This window comes from Lathyrus oleraceus, chromosome 1 (genome assembly GCF_024323335.1).
Source record: "Lathyrus oleraceus cultivar Zhongwan6 chromosome 1, CAAS_Psat_ZW6_1.0, whole genome shotgun sequence".
NCBI lineage: Eukaryota > Viridiplantae > Streptophyta > Magnoliopsida > Fabales > Fabaceae > Lathyrus > Lathyrus oleraceus.
Window position 1 is genome coordinate 378,762,646 of NC_066579.1, and position 20,415 is coordinate 378,783,060.

Consider the following 20,415-nt stretch of genomic DNA (forward strand, 5'->3'; position numbering starts at 1 on the left):
GTTGAAAGAAAGGGGAAGAAGTTGGCGCTTCAACAATTCGAAAGATGCAGAGTTATGAGAGTGAAAAAGAAAAAATTGAATAGAAATTTTTTTTGTGTTTTATAATGAAGCAAGTTATTTCCTTATATAATGATGGAAGCTAGCCAAGATATCTAATCTAAGCAATATGAGATTAAGGAATATTTTCAACTAACACACAAACACACTTATCTTTTCTAACAATATGAGACTTAAGGAACTTTTTCAAATTCATCTCCCTCTTGAAATATTGACGTGTTCCAACCCTTTATATGTATTGGTGATGTTAATTATTGTATGCAATTGTTTAATCAATATAATCATCCTTTAGTTATTACGTAACATTGTTAAATTGGATAGATTCTCTTTGAGTATTTTGGCGTGTTTGTGGGAGTCAATTTTTTTTTGGAAGGATTGGAGATGAGAATGTTTTATGGTTATATTGTCAAGAAGTTAGGATCGTGAAGTAGTAGGTACATTAGTCTAGAAAAATAGAGATTCATGGGTTAACTAAATGGGTGTTTGGGTGAAAAATGAGTGGGTGTGAGATCGGAGGTGCTGGATAGGTATTTTAATTAGAGAGTAGGAATTATTTGTGTATTTGATCATGGCTCTTATAGAGATCACTTTTCCCAATAAAAGAATTCTTGGTCGTGAAAGTATAACCATTCAGATTAGTTTTGTATTCCTTATAAGCCTATTGTATTTTCTAACAATCTAACATGATAAAATTAAAGTCATTTAATGAATATGTATTGCATTAAGAGAACAAACAAAACAACATTGCAATAAAACAACAAAATCACACAAAAAAAATATGAAAAAAAATTAAATGATGTAAAATGATGTGTTTAAATAAAATGGAAGAAAAAACGATTTTGAGGAAATGATTACGACTAAGGTGACAATTGAATCCACTAAAGAAAAATTCATCTAATATATCCCAATAAATTGTTCTCCGGTCACATATAAAATTAATTAATTAATTCCAATCAAAAATAAGGATGTATCCGATCCATCAACTATATTTATTATTTATTTCAAATTTATTGGATTACATTTTAAAAATATTGTGCAAATTTTTTTAAAATAAAATAAATTATTGTAAAAAAATTAAAATATTTTAATTAATTTTATGGATGGTGGATATTCAATAATTGAAAGATGTTAATGGTTGGATTTAGACATTTGGTAGATTTTATCTTTATTGGTTGAATTGGATTAGATTTTGAAGAAAAAAATTTAGTAATAGGTTAATGAATTAAAAGATTATATTGATTCATTAAGGGGATTACACCTAACACTCTCACACCTCTATCAGACACTCCCACGTATTTTTAAAATTCTAATATTGATCCCTTATAATTAACCTCTAAAATTTTATATTTAAAAAAAAAATAACTCTCAAAATATCATTAACAATATATATATATATATATATATATATATATATATATATATATATATATATATATATATATATATATATATATATATAATATATATATATATATATATATATATATATATATATATATATATATATATATATATATATATATATATATATATATATATATATATATATATATATAATCTGACAAAAATCATAGTATTTGTTGGCGAAAAGTTTATTTTTTCATGAGACATTTAAGGTAAAGTTAAAATTCTGGTATATGTTTATACATGTATTTTTGAAATTTTGGTACATATTTTCATATACAGTATTAAAAAAAATCAATATATCGTATTTTTTCACACCCTTGAAAACCTTGTCGTCCAAATTCTATTTAATTTGTTCGTATTTAAGAAATTATTTTCCAAGGTTATGGTGACTGAAACTTGCCTTGATGAATGTCATTGAAGATCTTTATCCACCTTCGGCCCACATTTCATGTGGTTTTTATATTGTGAAAATTGTTGGTGCAAAATGCGAGATACTTGTATAGCAGAATAGTCAAAAGCATGTGATATAAATGTGGAATAAGGTCATGTATTCAAATTTGGTGGTATGAGAAACACTTGCAATATGTTGAGCTAATATGTATTGATATCCCTTCCTTTGTTGACTATGTTAATCAAACATGGTTGTCTTTATGCAAAGAAAAATATTTAACAAGAGTTTATAGTTATTGTGTAAACAGACATTTTTGTGTAAACAAATATTATTTTTTTAACATAGTTATGTAATACTATTTTATAGGGGTGAGTCTTCTCATTGAAGACTTAAAAACATGTTGCATACTAGTAGACGAGATCTCTTTAGAAGTTAGAACACACTCACTCAAAGTATTATTTAAAAAAAAAAGTATAGTGAATATTGAACATCAACATAATTGTCTTTGTTATGCAAGATTGCATGGTTTTATGTCAAGATAATGTAAACACCACATTGCATGTGGATGCTTCATTAGGACAACCTATGGTATCATGTGTGCATGTGAACTTGCATCTCTTCAAGTACGAGGTGATCATGTTCTCTTGAATGTCTCATTCATATATTTTGGAGAAAATTATATATTGAAGAATATAAAGTTATTGAAGAAGAAATCAGGACACAACTGGACTTAAATAGGGAATGTGAAGAAGTATTCCATCACCTTATATATTGTTTCTCAAAGGGTCTTGAAGGAAAAGTGTGGGAACTTACATATGTTTGTAAAAAATTCTGTATCTGTCACCTATGAAGTTCAAGTTTTAAAAGAGATCTTTCGTAATAGGGTAAAAATAGGAAAGAGATTGATGTGTATTACAATCCCTTGTATTAGGATATGGTATAACAAGGATTGATCGCGGTATGCCGTGCACGTAGTCATATTGGCGGAGACACTGCTTAGGAAGATATGCAGTCAATGTACTCTCCCAACGCATATAGCTTGAAAATAATATAGTCTTGTCAAACTCTACGACAAATAGTCAGTGGTCGTCATATGTTTTCAGTCCTCCTATACTGAGAACCAATGGGAGATAATCTTCCTTCCCTAGTATGCAAAGAACCATTAATAATATCATTTACATCGTCAGCAAATCTCTCTACAAAGACACTAACAAAAATGTCACTCAATCTATGGATGATGCGTCTGTCTCTTCCTCTTTGTTTCAATAAAAATAAATAAATAAAACAACTACTAAGTCAATAAAATCCTACCAAAATTTATTAAAATCTGGTGCCACCCCACTCGCACCGTTAGCATTTATTTGGTAAAATTTGGTGTTGAGCTCAACACTACATTTGTTTTTTTAATTTTTGTTATTGCTTGAATTTGTATCAAATATTATTAAAAATCTGGTAAAATCTCATGTATTTCTACTAAAAAAATTTTTAAAAAAATGATGTCACACCTGTTGGAAATCCCTCAAAACCTATGGAGAATTTCAATCAATCTTGATGAACAAGATTGTTATCACCCACACTATAGCAATGAAAAGAGAAGAACAATGAAGAAAGAAAGAGTGTAAGGAACGATGAAGGAGAAGAGTAATAAAATTCTGCAGAGTTTCTCTCTGTCCACAAACTGTGGAAAACTTCTTATTCACTTTGCAACTGCAAAATATTGTGAATACAATGTTATGAATACTCTATTCACTTCATTACAAAAATAAGGGTTACTCCCTTTATTTATAGATTTAGGTTAACTTAGACCTCAAGTCAAAGCCCAAAACTATAAAAGCCCAAAATAGCTAACACTACTAAAATAGGCATAGGTCAAAATACTGTGTGAGGCAACATGCTTCGACACTTCGACACACTAATACAACTTAACATACTAGGTGGTTCGACACTTCCTTGTTCTGTCGAGCAACCTACTTCAACACGAGGAATTACAATTCAACACACCACATAATTCATTGTGTCTAAGCTATCTACATTCATCATAGCTCTTAGTCTTCTGAACACTTCAACCTGCATTCCCTTCGTCATGATGTCTGCAATCTGATTCTCTGTTCTGCAGTGTTCCACATTCATCTTCCCATATACCACCTGCTCTCGAAGATAATGGAATCTCATCTCGATGTGCTTGCTTCAACCATGTGCTATCGGATTCTTTTCCAGATTGATAATTGACATGCTGCCGATCTTCATGATAATTGCTCCATGACTCTTCGTTGTTATCTCTTCAACCAGATTCACCATCCATGTTGTTTGACATGCACAAAGATAAACAACTATGTATTCTACTTCGCACGATGATAATGCCATTATTGACTCTTTTCTCGAACTCCAAGCAACTGGTGCACCACCTAGCATAAACACATAGCCAGCTGTGGATTTTCAATCCTCAGCATCACTACACCAACTTGAGTCGGTGTATCTGATCAGTGTATTTTGATGCACATTCTTCTATAATTGTACTTAGGCATTTCTATAGTTTATTCTATTATTTTTACTATTTTAGAGTGTTTTTACATTTAAGTTTATTTTTTCTTTTATTTTATTTTCGTACTTTATTTTCAGCATAAACAATTATTTGATACCTTGTCACTATACAGATCATAACTTAAGCTATAGAAGTCGGATTAACGTGTTCTAATATGAGTTAGAAAGATAAGAAGAAAAGCTAAAAGTTTAATGTTGAAGTCAAAAGCATATTCGGACTGAAGAATGGCCAAATAATTCGTTGAAGTTCCAGACTTAATTAAAATAGTTAGTTTGGGTCAGTTTTTGTAATTTTCGGGACGGATCCCATAAGGGCCCGAATTTCCCTTTTATTATATTAGGTCTTTCACTACTACATGAATCCTAATTCTGAATTTCGATGATACAATATTGTTTAGAAGATTTCATGGAGAGCTAATTCTCAAAGAGTTGATCTGTTGTATTCAAATTCCACTTTGAGGTTTTTATTAATTTCAATTTCTTTTTAATTCTTCTTATAAACTCGTTTTCTTAATTCGATTACTTTCGTTTGCTTAATTTGATTGTTTCTTATAGGATAGAGTTGATTAAATTTGATTGTTTGTATGATCCTTAACTATAATCACGTTAGCGTAGCTTTTTGGTTATCGTGTTTGATTAAGTCGCGTTTGCTTAATTCGCGTCTGCTTAAATCCGTTTACTTAATTCAGAAATTAGGAACATACATCATATAATACCAATTTGCGCTTGTCAGTGGGTATTGTAATCAAATGGGATTGAATTCGCTAGGAAATTGAAATTATAAGAATTGATGATAAGTCGGAAATCGATACAATAGATTAGCTTATTTATCAATTTTGCTTTTACCTTTAATCACCTTTGATTTAAATTTTGAACCTTAAAAAAACCCTTCTTTCCATTCGTTTGGTTATAAGATTCAAGAGTCCTTGTGATACGATATTCGAGTGTCGTTTCCGTTTTACTACACTTTTAAACTCATTTTTGACACGTGTGCGACAGCGGATCAAATTGGCGCCGTTGCGGGGGACTTTTGTAGATCTTAACCATTATTATAGTCATAGGTGTTGTTGTTTTTTAGCATTTTTTTGTCTTAATTTTCTTGCGTTTTGGTCTTTTTGCATTTTAGGATAAAAAAAATCTATTTTTTAAGAAAATTGTCTCAAATTATTCCGATTCTTTGTAGATTAACTAGGAAAAAATCAAGGATCAAAAGCCTGTGTTTAGGAACTAAATAGTGGAGGCCGTCCTAAAAACATGAAATTCCTTATTTTTCTATTTTTTATGATTTATTTTCTGTTTTGATAGTTTCAGAAAATTCCGAAAAAATTCTCAAAATTTTTAATTGACGTTATTAAATTAATTTTCGTGTTTTTGTATTTTTTTCCTTTTATTTTAATAGATTTTTTTTTTGTATTTCAATTGTTTTTTCTTAATATGGACATTGTCGGTATTTTCCTATTTGTTTTTTCTCATTGTTTGTTGATTTTTTTTCTATTGAGTTTAACATGGCTGACCAAAGAATTCTGAGAGAACTTGTTGCCTCTGGTGTTGATTATAATGCTTTATGTATTAAATATCCTGTTACTGCCAAATCATTGATTGGGAACATGTCAAATAACTCCCAACAGTTCACAACAAGGGATAATTTTGTGGTTCAAGCAAAAGCTATGGATGAGATTCAAGTTTTTTCTTCTAACAAGACTCTAGAAACCAGAATTGATGAACTTACCTCTTTAGTGAAACAATTGATGTTACCCCTTCCACCGCCACAACCATATAATCCTCCACAAGTAACCACCTCTTCACCTTCTGAACATTCACTAGAGGAACTTGTCAAGCAAATGGTTGTAAACAGTCTCCAATTTCAGCAGCGAACAGATTATAGTATTCATACTTTACAAATACAAATTGGACAACTTGCCACTTCAATGAATGACATGCAACAAGCTCAAGGATCAACCCAACTACATGCCCAAACAGTAGTTAATCCAAAAGGCTCTAATGTGAGTGCAATTTCCTTGAGATTCGAAAAAGTTACAGAACCAGCCCTAGAAAAAAATAAAAAAAATTGTTAGTGTAACACCTGAAAATAAACTTGAAGCTTCTATTGTTGTTGAAGTTAAAAAAAAGTATGTATCACCAATCCCTTTCCCACAAAGAGTACTGGAAAATAAGAAGATTGACGAGGAAGAGCATTTTGTTTCTCAAATAGAGTTGCTTTCTGAAGTTGTTGATGAAGCTTATTCTGATTTGTTTTCAGCTAATTTTCTAACTTTATCTGGTTTTGATGATATTTATTCATGTGATGATTGTACTAACACTAACCTTTGTGTTGTTTATGCTGAGATTGATGATGCCTTACAGGGTGGCAATGTAAATGAAGTTGTTTATGTATCTGAAGCTCTTGACATTCCGGCTGCTCCAAACATACCATACATTGAACAACCACATTCTTTAGAGCCTAAACCACTTCCCGAGAATTCATATTATTCATCAAAGCTTCAACTTAAGCAGAAACATAAGAAGGGAATTGGATGGATCTTGGATGACACTCGTGATATTAGGCCATCCATATATATGCATAGGATCTCACTTAAAGATGAAACAAAAGTAATGAGACAACCTCGTAGTCCTTTGATTCTTGATGTTGTGAAAAAGGAGATCACTTTCACGTGCTCATTCAACACTTTTACTTATCGAAGATTCTTCTTTGATCCTGGAATACAAGGTGAAGAGACTAATCAAAATTTCATGTTCAATGGACACTACCCAAAACTACTCCATGAGAGCCCGACTTTGGAAGAAAAGACTGTAAAAGAGCTCTCTTTGGGAAAGGCTGCTTATGCAATCATTTATCCGCCTTGACTCCTCAGGTGTGTTCTTTCCTTTCTCTCACTCTTATTTTATACTTATGCTCTTTCATTGAGGATAATGTGTGTTTTAAGTGTAGGGGAGGGAACCATTTCTTTGTTTTGTTTTCAGTTTTTCTCTGTTTTGGTTTTTGTTTTCTTTCTTAAAAAAAAATCATTTTTTTTCTTTGGTTTTTGAGTTACAATTATGAGTATTTTTCTTAGTTCTCTTGACTAAAGTCTTGTGGTGTGATGTGAAAAACTTGTTGTGCATTTTTAGTATGATAGGTAGGACTAAACTATAAATTGTACATCATTTGTGGTAGATCAATTAACCTTGTGAGATTTTGAGCCTTATATGGATAACATCCAAAAATCCATCTCTTTCTTTCTTGTGTGATTCACTCATGTCTGTTAGTCTCTAGAACTTGAATTGACTCTTGTTGATGTTGTTGTTTACTTGTGTACACTGATATGGTAAAGGCAGTTTTTTTTAGCCAGTTAGCCAAAAAGCCTACCCTGAAATAATATCATCCCTTAATTGAAACCCCTTTGAGCCTACAATCCTTTTTTTGTTTAAAACTCATTACAAACCGAGAAGTGAAAAACAATGCTATCACCTTATTCAAATGGTTGAAAGAGTCTTGTTTGGAGTTGTGCGGGGTTGAATAATTATATTTGTAATATTTCAGAAGTTGACAGAAAAAGAAAAGAAAAATAGAAAAAGAAAAAAAAATGAATGAAAAAAAATAGAAGGATATATACATGTCAATACATACTCCTTATGAAAAAAAAGAGAAAAAAATGAATGAAAACAGTTAATATAGAGTTGTTGAAATGAATGAAATATTTTGTAAATTCAACTCCCCGCAGTTTCTTTCAAGTCTCTTTTGTCTCTTTGAATTTTAGCCTAGTACCCCTTAGGATTTATCTCACCCTTACCTTGGCCACGTTATAACCAAATAAAAGTCTTTTTGATCTTTGTGTGTATGTATTTCAATTGTGGATGTTATAGTCTTTTCAAGCTTATGGTAGTACCAACTTTAATGTTGTGCTTTGAGTGTAAACAGTTAATCTAAACACTTGAGAGTTGAGTGAATTTTATCCTGTGAGGATCTTACTGCTGTTGATGTACTCTTTGGTAATCTGTTTTCCTATTTGCTTTGAATGTCACAAAAAGTTGTTTACTAACACCATATTCTTAAAGCTTAGACTTAGAATTCTGCTTGTACCTTATATCTTGAAAACTTTTAGAAGTGCATGCTCTGTTTTCTTTCCTTTTCTTTTGAAATTGTAATTTTGCTCGGAGTGCAAAAGTTCAAGTGTGGGGGAATTTGATCAGTATATTTTGATGCACATTCTTCTATAATTGTACTTAGGAATTTCTATAGTTTATTCTATTATTTTTACTATTTTAGTGTGTTTTTACATTTAAGTTTATTTTTGCTTTTATTTTATTTTCGTACTTTATTTTCAGCATAAACAATTATTTGATATCTTGTCACTATACAGATCATAACTTGGGCTATAGAAGTCGGATTAACGTGTTCTAATATGCGTTAGAAAGCTAAGAAGAAAAGCTAAAAGTTTAATGTTAAAGTCAAAAACAGATTCGGACTGAAGAATGGCCAAATAATTCGTAGAAGTTCCAGACTTAATTAAAATAGTTAGTTTGGGCCAGTTTTTGTAATTTTCGGGCCGGATCCTATAACGGCCCGAATTTTCCTTTTATTATATTAGGTCTTTCACTACTACATGAATCCTAATTCTGAATTTTGATGATACAATATTGTTTAGAAGATTTCATGGAGAGCTAATTCCCAAAGAGTTGATATGTTGTATTCAAATTCCACTTTGAGGTTTTTATTAATTTCAATTTAATTTCAATTTCTTTTCAATTCTTCTTATAAACTCGTTTGCTTAATTCGATTACTTTCGTTTTCTTAATTCGATTGTTTTTTATAGGATAGAGTTGATTAAATTTGATTGTTTGTATGATCCTTAACTATAATCACGTTACGTAGCTTTTTGGTTATCGTGTTTGATTAAGTCGTGTTTGCTTAATTCGCGTCTACTTAAATTTGTTTGGTTAATTCGGAAATTATGAACATACATCATATAATACCAATTTGCGCTTGTCAGTGGGTATTGTAATCGAATGGGATTGAATCCGCTAGGGAATTGAAATTATAAGAATCGATGATAAGTCGGAAATCGATACAATAGATTAGTTTATTTATCAATTTTGCTTTTACCTTTAATCATCTTCAATTTAAATTTTGAACCTTAAAAAACCCCTTATTTCCATTCGTTTGGTTATAACATTCAAGAGTCTTTGTGATACGATATTCGAGTGTCATTTCCGTTTTACTACACTTTTAAACTCGTTTTTGACCCGTGTGCGACAGCGGATCAGTATCCCACTAATTTGCATTATTTTCCTTCATCAGCTGCAGGAAACAAAATGCCATAGTCGAGAGTTCCTTTCAGATACCTTAGTATTGATCGCGACTTTATGAGTCGAATTTGGGGTACAAACTGCAAGTGCACAGTTCTATCGCGTAGTTTTAAAAGATATCGATCCCACAGAGACTTATGAATCGATATACCGTTTTCTAAGGTTACTTCGTAAAGCTAAGGCAGGTAATACTTTGATTGTTTGGGGGAAAAGCTAAAACTAAAATAAGATCTAAAATAAATATCTAATAAGCGGATATCGGTATGTAGTTCGTCGTAATTAGGGAATCAATTCTTCGTTGGTTTCTTGGTTTTAAAATAAATCCTTTCAGTTGACACTATTGATTAAAAGTCTTATCTCAAACTCTCGCTCTGTTGAATAAACTATGATTTTATATTAACGTAGCTGTCACTTATTAGTTAAGTCAAAAACCACTTTTTTGAAAACAATAGAATCCGTAGAAACTCTTTTTAAGAAAACACTAATCGTTTAAACACCCTTATCTCAAACTCTCGCTCTGTTGACTTAGGTTATATAATTAAATTCAAATGCTTAACTCTCGTCCTCACATTCAATCTTTAAAAATACTTTTTGAAAAAGATTAGAATTTAATTAACTCTAAAAATTGCTCTCGCCCTGATCTAGAATTAATGTCCAATTTACACTGTCCAGTCAAAAACTCAAACTCTCGTTCTATTGCTTTTAACTTCTTTATGTCTTTTACTTTCGTACAAAAACCTTGTTATTAAACCTGTAAATTGGGACCGTAAAAAGATTGATTTTATTTTTAAATGTAATTAAACCAACTTAGTTTTGATTCCTTCATTCCGCTTACTCTACATACCGATACCTAAATAAATTAGCCAGACATGCTAAACAGACTTAAATAATTATCATGCATAAACAGATTCATCTCAGGCAAATAATATAAATAAACAGTAAAGCAGGGCATATATAAATTCAAACAGTAATTAAAGAACCTGAGAAATTAAATAGCAGTCTTGAACACTCCACCACAGGCCGGTTGGATTTGTTCTTGAATTCTTCAATCAAACAGAAAAATAAAAGCGAAGGAATAAAAAAAACTAGATTCTAACGTAAGGTTAGATCCGGTGAAAGGTGCACAATAGTTTCCCGTGTAGAAACTACTGTGCGAAAAAGAATTAACTAAGTGCTGAAAAGGAAAATAGAAACTGCGAAGGAAACAATATGAAAATCGTAAAAGTAATGCTGTAAAAATGTGCTTGTACTGCTGGAAGAGAAAAAATGCAAAAGGAGAAAACGGCGAAGGAGTCTGGAACTGCTGCAGGGTTTGCAAAGCTGATATTTATACTGGTCACTTTCTGTAACGGTTTCCAAAAGTATTCCGCGTCAAAGGTCTTCACGTGGCAAATGGTCCGGCGTGCAAATAGCTTCAACGTGGTCTGTTGCGTTCCTGGTGCCAAAAATATAGGGGAATGGTGTGACGTCCGTCACACCATGTGTGACGCTCGTCACACAAGTGTGTAAAGCGTGACGCTCGTCACAGCCTCTGTGACGCTCGCCACAGGCACAGCGCCTGTGCTTTTTGGGTTGGGCTTTTGCTTTTGATATTTGCTTCTTTTCATTCCTTTTTGCACCTCCTTTTCTCCCTTTTTTACTTGTGCTTCAAATAAACCACCTGAGATAAATAGAAAGAAAATACCGCGTAATATCTAATAAAATGAAATAAATTGAAGTAAATAATAATATAATTTAATTAAATTGGGTCCTAGAATGTGATACTATTTCATGTTATCAAACTCCCCCATACTTAGATCTTTGCTTGTCCTCAAGCAAAACACAGTATAGAACTTGTTTTAAAAATTTTAGCCAAATGAAATTTCAAAACACACATCAATTCGTACTAGGTTGCATGTAAACCTTGTTTAGAAGTAACTTGAGTTTAATCTTGACATCAACGACCACCGTCACAACCTCAGATAACCCCACCTTATGCAAACCAGTTCGAGTAATGCCATTATAGCTATCCTAGTTCCTTTACTCTTATTTCACCCGTTTTCATTCTAGCGAAATCACATTAAGCCCTTTATCTTTTCGCGCATATAGTGGAGTAACCGGTTAGTGATTCTGATCCCTTTTTTGCTAGAAGTTCTGGTACATAAGTCGGATAACTTCGTTATTCAGTCCATTGCAAATTGCGGGGGATCGGACCGTAGTCCGCCCTACCAAGTTCAGCACCAGATACCTGCTGAACCAACTCATAATGGATCTTTCATATTATGCTTTTGTATGATCTGCAACCTTTAGCTTAAATGATCTGGTAAGGATCACCTAACTTAATTAGTGCATTTCCTGATATATATATATATATATATATATATATATATATATATATATATATATATATATATATATATATATATATATATATATATATATATATATATATATATATATATATATATATTTTATGTTACTTTGGGAATCATTCACTTATATTCATCGGCCCTCAACGTAGTTTGCTATTAAGATGGTGCTGACTTCTCGTATAAACTACTCGGGGTTACTATAAAACTAAAAGTTCAAGGGATTGGTATAATAGGTACTTATCCTGATCTAACATGTTGAGGTTCTTAGAGCGTTGTTATGGTAATAATTTTTGTCTTGATTTCACTCAAGTTTTATAAAATAAGCAACCTTTATACTTATTGGGTGTGTTAAATTTTTGTTATGGCTCATGAAGATTGAGGGGAATAGATAATACGAATTTTTCACACTTGGGACTTAACTTAAAATAAATCTATATTATAGGAAATATTATTTTATTAATTTTTTTTTATAAGGGAAATAACAATGAAAAGAAAGATACATACTTGAAAAAGAAAAAGGAGGATAGAAAGAACACGGTTCCCCCCCCCCCCCCCCCCATACTTGAATGAAACATTGTCCCCAATGTTTTAAGGAAAAGAAATGAATTAGAAAAAGAAAGGAAAAGGAAACTAAAGTTAATGATGTCTGCCGCCTCTTGTTCTTGGACCTGGTGATCGTTGATGTACTTCCAAGTTGTCAAACCTGTTAAGCAAATCAGTGAACCGCTGGTCGGTTATGGCATTCCTCTCTTCCTGTTGTTGTTGCATTTGGCGCATCATTTGCGTCATTTCGAGATTCTGTGCTTGCATACCATCAATAGCATCCATGATGTCGTCGTTGGTTGCAGGCCTTCTGCGTCGACGACGTCGTGAGGATGGGCCAGCTGCATTATCGGAAGGGTTGAGCGGGACTGATTGTTGTGCAGGAATCGGATCACCGTGCTCCATTTCTTCAAACTCGTCGGTGGACGGGTTTGCTTGTGAAGGCTCGGTAGCTTCGGGAGCAGTAAGATCATAGATATGGCGGTGTTATAATCAGTTTCGGGCATATGATGTCTAAGGTAGGGTATTGCCGATTCTTCGGTCTGAACAGGTTGAGGAGGAGGATCAATATCATAGTAACCAGATGGTGTCTGAGGGTCAGATTCAGCATAAGGAATCTGGTCATCACAAATCTCATAGTCCTGGATGGATTCAGTGGATCTAGCAGGAGAGGGGATTTCGTTCAGATTGTAGAGCCAGTTATTGCGGTTATGAACACTAGTCCTAGGATCGGGCATGGTGAATAGGCAAAGAACTTGGTTATTAATTATAAGCTCAAACTCGTCAGACCCTAGGTTTGCTATAAACATAGTGTTGAAGAGCAAGGGTATACTCATAATAGTAATGTCACAAAAAGGGCTTAAGTCAAACATAGGCTGACGTAATCTGATAGCATTACCAATCATGGTTATCAAACCGCCTATTCGAATTGGTGCTCGTTCATCTTGGATAAGATGGTCTAAATTTGCTAGCATAAAAGTGGCACCGTTTACTGGACGGTTCTGGGAAGCACAAAATATGATGAAGAGTTCATCACGTGAAACTGTGGTACTGTTTGGCTTCTTCCCAAATAAGGTGTGGGTCAGGATCTTATGGAAATAACGAAAGGCCGGGTTATGTATGTTTCCAGAGAGAAACTCATGTTCCTCGGGATCGTCATTTCCAGTCAAGTTACCCCAAAAGTGTTCAAGTTCTCTATATTCAAAAAGTTCTTCTTGGCTCACTGTAAATGTATCAAGGGAGGTAGGGAAACCTAAAAGGTTGGTAAAGTCTTGAATATTAAATTGGTACTCCATGTTAAACATTCTGAACTGGATGAAACCTCTGCTTATTCCTTTTCCATGGCTGGGTAGATAGATCAGGGAGCTAAGGAATTATAGTGTTAGTCTCCGGTAGGTGACAAATTGTCTTCGAATAGGAGCGGTTTCCCACCCAATCTGATTCAACAAATACAGGACACTTTGTCTTAGTCCAAGGGCAGTCATTGCCCAGTCATCAGCATACAGGCTAGGTAGCATCTCTCTCGTGGCTAGTTCCTCAAACTTTTGTTTCTGAGCCATTCCTCTGAATTTGATACCCATACGGTCAATTTGTCCCATCAGGTTAGTGTTAGCTAGAGAAAAGAAAAACAAGAGTTTTAGTCAGGATTTGGCCAAATTCCGAAAGAAGAAGAAAAAGGCTTTTTAATAAATTAAAATAAATTAAGAAAGAATACTAAATAAAGTTTAAAAGAATAATTAAGGAAGAAATGAACATAATAATAGAAAAAAAATAAAAAAAAAATATTTGTGGGTTGTCTCCCACTAAGCGCTTTGTTTAATGTCGCAAGCTCGACATAAAAACTATCAATTATAATCTATAAGTTCTGGAGGCATTTCGTCTAAGTACAAGACTTGCGAATCTTCATTGTTTTCTGCATAGTGATAATGTTTTAGACGTTGCCCGTTTACGGTAAATGGTTCCATAGATTTGCCTTTAATTTCTACTGCTCCACTGGGAAAAACATTGGTGATTTGAAAAGGACCTGACCATCTAGATCGTAGTTTTCCCGGAAATAACTTTAGCCTAGAGTTAAATAAAAGGACTGTATCGCCTTGTTTGAAGATTTTCCTTGATATGCGCTTGTCATGCCATTGTTTTGTTCTTTCTTTGTAGATTCTGGCATTTTCGTAAGCGTCTCTTCTGAGTTCCTCTAATTCGCTTATATCAAGCATTCTCTTTTCGCCGGCGGCTTTATAGTTTAAATTTAGATTTTTAATAGCCCAATAGGCTTTATGTTCTAATTCTACCGGGAGGTGACAGGATTTTCCATAAATGAGCTTAAATGGGGTCGTCCCTATGGGAGTTTTGTAAGCAGTTCGATAAGCCCACAAAGCTTCTGGTAATTTTAATGACCAGTCTTTCCTTGAAGTGGCGACTGTTTTTTCTAATATTTGTTTAATTTCTCTGTTAGACACTTCCACTTGCCCACTGGTTTGAGGGTGGTACGGTGTCGCTACTCTATGTCTTACGCCATACTTAAGCAGTAGTTTTTCGAGTACCTTGGATATGAAATGCGATCCATCATCACTGACTACTATTCTTGGGACACCAAACCTTGGAAATATTATACTCTTAAAGAGTCTAGTTACTACTCGTGTGTCGTTTGTTGGAGAAGCTATAGCTTCAATCCATTTCGATACGTAGTCAACTGCCACGAGTATGTATTTGTTACCGAAAGAGGATGGAAAAGGTCCCATGAAGTCTATTCCCCACACGTCGAAAATCTATACTTCCAAAACGCCCTTTTGTGGCATCTCGTCACGTCTAGATATGTTTCCTGTACGTTGACATCTGTCACATTTCTTAATAGCTGCATGTACATCCTTCCATATATTTGGCCAATAAAAACCGGCTTGTAGGATTTTAGAGCAGGTCTTGGATGTACTTGCATGTCCACCATAAGGGGCGGAGTGACAGTGCTGGATTATATTTTCTACCTCTTCTTCGGGTATACACCGACGAAAAATACCATCGGGGCCTCTTTTAAAAAGTAAGGGGTCATCCCAGTAATAGTGTTTTATGTCATAGAAGAATCGTTTCTTCTGCTGGTAGGATAAGGTAGGTGGAACTATTCCGGCAGCTAAATAATTGACGAGGTCAGCGTACCACGGTGTAACAGATATAGCTAAGGTGGTTTCTACCTGTTTATCACCGTTATTTTCTTCCAAAGTAGCTATAAGCTTATCGTACGAGAAATCATCGTTAATTGATGTTCTTTCCGGTTCAAGATTCTCAAGTCTCGAGAGGTGATCTGCTACTACGTTTTCAGTTCCTTTCTTGTCTTTGATTTCCAAATCGAACTCTTGTAGCAACAGGATCCACCTTAGGAGTTTAGGTTTAGCATCCTTTTTTGTTAAGAGGTATTTGATAGTAGCGTGGTCAGTGTAGATGATTATTTTGGCTCCGACCAAGTAAGAACGAAATTTATCTAGCGCAAACACTACTGCTAGAAGTTCTTTCTCGGTTGTGGCGTAATTCATTTGTGCTTCATCTAGAGTTCTACTTGTGTAATATATTACGTGAAGCTTTTTATCCTTTCGTTGTCCTAAAACAGCACCTACAGCGTAATCACTAGCATCACACATTATTTCGAATGGTTCATTCCAATCTGGTGTCTGCATTATGGGCGCGGAGATCAGTGCTTGTTTAAGCATTTGAAATGCTTCTAAACACCTATTGTCGAATATGAATTCAGCATCTTTCATTAATAGCCCGGTCAAAGGTTTAGTTATTTTAGAGAAGTCTTTAATGAATCTTCGGTAAAAACCGGCATGTCCTAAGAAGCTTCGTACTTCTCTCACAGTTTTCGGAGGTTGAAGGTTTTCGATTACCTCTATTTTGGCTTTGTCTACTTCAATTCCTCTGTTCGAGATGATGTGTCCTAAAACAATTCCTTCTTGTACCATAAAGTGACATTTTTCCCAATTAAGTACTAGGTTTACTTTTACACATCGCTCTAGAACTCTTTCTAGGTTTTCAAGGCATTCTTCAAAGCTTTGTCCGCATACGGAAAAGTCATCCATAAATACTTCCATGATGTTTTCTAGAAAATCGGCGAATATTGCCATCATGCACCTTTGGAAGGTTGCAGGAGCATTACACAAGTCAAACGGCATTCGTCTATAAGCGAAGGTACCAAAAGGACACGTGAACGTTGTCTTTTCTTGGTTATCAGGGTGAATCGGTATTTGAAAGAAACCTGAGTAACCGTCTAGATAGCAGAAATGAGAATGTTTTGCTAATCGTTCTAACATCTGGTCAATGAATGGTAAAGGGAAATGATCTTTTCGGGTTGCTTTGTTTAGTTTCCTATAGTCAATGCACATTCTCCATCCCGATTCGATTCGTTTGGTTATAGTTTCTCCTTTTTCATTTTCAATGACTGTTATACCTCCTTTCTTTGGTACTACGTGTACAGGACTAACCCATTTGCTATCAGATATAGGATATATGATACCTGCCTCTAATAACTTGGTTATTTCCTTCTTCACTACCTCACTCAGGATCGGGTTTAGTCTCCTCTGGTGTTCCCTAGAAGTTTTACAGTCTTCTTCTAGCATGATGCGGTGCATACAAATAGAAGGACTTATTCCTTTAAGATCGGTGATGTTGTATCCTAGTGCGGTTGGATATTTTCTTAAGATATGCAGGAGTTTTTCTGTTTCGAGTCTTCCTAGGTCAGCATTAACTATCACTGGTCGTTCAAGTTCTAAGTCTAGGAATTCATATCTCAGATTTTTGGGAAGTGTTTTCAGGTCTAGGGTTGGTTTCTTAAGGCATTGCGTAGGATCCGGTGTTATTGCTAAACATTGGTTAAGTTTGTCTTCTACAAGATAGTCAGATGATTTGTCTTTTTCTAACTCAGTTTCTTTTATGCATTCATCGATGATATCCATGAAGTAACATGTATCTTCTATTGCAGGTGCTTTCAAAAATTGGGAAAGAATGAACTCAATTTTCTCCTCTCCTACTTCGAAAGTGAGTCGTCCTCGTTTTAAGTCAATGATAGCACCGGCAGTTGCTAAGAACGGTCTTCCCAGTATAATGGGTGTAACTTAATCTTCTCTAATATCCATAATTATAAAATCAGTTGGAATGTAGAATTGACCTATGCGCACTGGAACGTTTTCGAGAATTCCTACAGGATATTTGACGGAACGATCTGCTAGTTGCACAGACATTTTAGTTGGTCTTAATTCTCCCATTTCAAGTCTCTTGCATATGGATAAAGGCATAACACTAATACCGGCTCCTAAATCGCATAAGGCTTTGTCAATGACAAATTTTCCTATGTGACAGGGTATAGAGAAACTACCTGGGTCTTTAAGTTTAGGAGGCATATTCTGGATTATAGCGCTACATTCATCGGTGAGTGTAACGGTTTCGCTATCTTCAAGTTTTCTTTTATTAGAGAGAATTTCTTTTAAGAACTTAGCATATGAGGGCATCTGCGTAATAGCTTCTGTAAACGGAATTGTGACATTTAATTGTTTTAGTAGGTCAACAAATTTTTTGAATTGGCCCACATCTTTGGTTTTAATAAGCCTTTGAGGGTAAGGGATAGGTGGTTTATAAGGTGGTGGAGGTACATAAGGTTCCTTCTTTTCTATGGTTTCCTTATTACTCTCTTCCTTTTCCTTAGGTTCACTTTCCTCCTCAGTTGACTTTTTAGAGTTTTGGTTTTCTATCCTTGGGTCAGACGGTCCTTCCACTTCCGTTCCACTTCTCAGTATGATTACGTGAGCGTGGCTTCTCGGGTTAGGTTGGGGTTGGCCAGGAAATGTACCAGTTGGGGCAGCAGTAGGCGCTTGTTGTTGAGCTACTTGTGATATTTGCGTTTCCAGCATTTTGTTATGGGTAGCCAGGGCATCTACTTTACTTGCTAGTTGTTTAATTTGTTCGCCAGTGTGTACATTCTGGTTTAAGAAATCTTTATTGGTTTGCTGTTGAGAGGCTATAAAGTTTTCCATCATGATTTCCAAGTTGGATTTCCTAGGGGCATTATTGTTAGGTGTAGATGGGATCGGCTTTTGATATCCCTGAGGTATAGCTGGGGCTTGATTTGGAGATTTTCCAGGTGCGTATAAAGCATTATTACTTTTATATGAAAAATTGGGATGATTCTTCCAATTTGAGTTATAGGTATGCGAGTAGGGGCTTCCTTGAGCATAGTTTACTTGCTCCGCTTGGATTCCTGTTAGGAGTTGACAATCTGCAGGAGTGTGACCTTGGATTCCACAGACTTCGCAATTCTGAGTTATGGCAACCACGGTGGCTGGAGGTGATACATTTAAACTTTCAATTTTCTGGACCAGAGCATCCACTTTTGCATTAACATGATCAAGGTTACTTATCTTGTACATGCCAGTTTTCGTTTGAGGTTTTTCCACCATTGTTCGTTCGGTTCCCCACTGATAGTGGTTTTGGGCCATGCTTTCGATAAGTTGGTAAGCGTCAGCATAAGGTTTGTTCATCAGTGCACCACCTGCGGCGGCGTCTATTGTTAACCTGGTGTTGTACAAGAGACCATTATAGAATGTATGAATTACTAACCAGTCTTCTAAACCATGGTGTGGACAAAGTCTCATCATGTCTTTATATCTTTCTCATGCTTCGAAGAGAGACTCGTTATCTTTCTGTTTAAATCCATTTATCTGGGCTCTTAACATAGCTGTTTTGCTCGGCGGAAAATATCGGGCAAGAAAAACTTTCTTCAACTCGTTCCATGTGGTGACTGAGTTGGAAGGAAGAGATTGAAGCCATCTTCTAGCGCTATCTCTTAACGAGAAAGGAAAAAGACGAAGTCAAATAGCCTCTGAAGTGACACCGTTAGCCTTAACAGTATCAGCGTATTGGACAAATACGGATAAATGAAGGTTTGGATCCTCGGTAGGATTTCCAGAGAATTGGTTCTGTTGCACTGCCTGCAACAGTGAAGGTTTAAGTTCAAAGTTGTTTGCTTCGATTGCGGGTGGAGCGATACTCGAATGCGGCTCATCCTGCGATGGAGCGGCGTAATCTTGAAGAGCACGAGCTGGTTCGGCCATCACGGGTATCGAAGGGAAAATATTTTTGAAATCAGGAAGTTCAACAGGAGGTAGATTGTTTGCAGCACGATATTCCCGAATTCGTCGTAAGACTCAGAGATATAGTTCGATATCGTTGATTCGCAAGTAGAACGGTTCGCCTTGTGAGCGAGTATGTGGCATACAAATCAACGAAAGAAAGAAAAGAAAAAGAAAAGCCTTAGTCTCTACAGCGTAACAGAAGAGTTACGATATCGACTAAATAAAAGTCCCCGGCAACGGCGCCAAAAACTTGATCGCGACTTTATGAGTCGAATTTGGGGTACAAACTGCAAGTGCACAGTTCTATCGCGTAGTTTTAAAAGATATCGATCCCACAGGGACTTATGAATCGATATACCGTTTTCTAAGGTTACTTCGTAAAGCTAAGGCAGGTAATACTTTGATTGTTTGGGGGAAAAGCTAAAACTAAAATAAGATTTAAAATAAATATCTAATAAGCGGATATCGGTATGTAGTTCGTCGTAATTAGGGAATCAATTCTTCGTTGGTTTCTTGGTTTTAAAATAAATCCTTTCAGTTGACACTATTGATTAAAAGTCTTATCTCAAACTCTCGCTCTGTTGAATAAACTATGATTTTATATTAACGTAGCTGTCACTTATTAGTTAAGTCAAAAACCACTTTTTTGAAAACAATAGAATCCGTAGAAACTCTTTTAAGAAAACACTAATCGTTTAAACACCCTTAT

The 20,415-nt window shown here is 34.8% G+C and overlaps 1 non-coding gene across 1 annotated transcript; it reads left to right on the forward strand.

Moving 5' to 3' along the window:
• The first annotated feature begins 19,200 nt into the window (after nucleotides 1-19,200).
• Nucleotides 19,201-19,307, forward strand: LOC127116262 (small nucleolar RNA R71). The gene has a single exon (XR_007801223.1). It is a non-coding gene; the product is annotated as a small nucleolar RNA R71 (small nucleolar RNA).
• The last annotated feature ends 1,108 nt before the right edge of the window (nucleotides 19,308-20,415 follow it).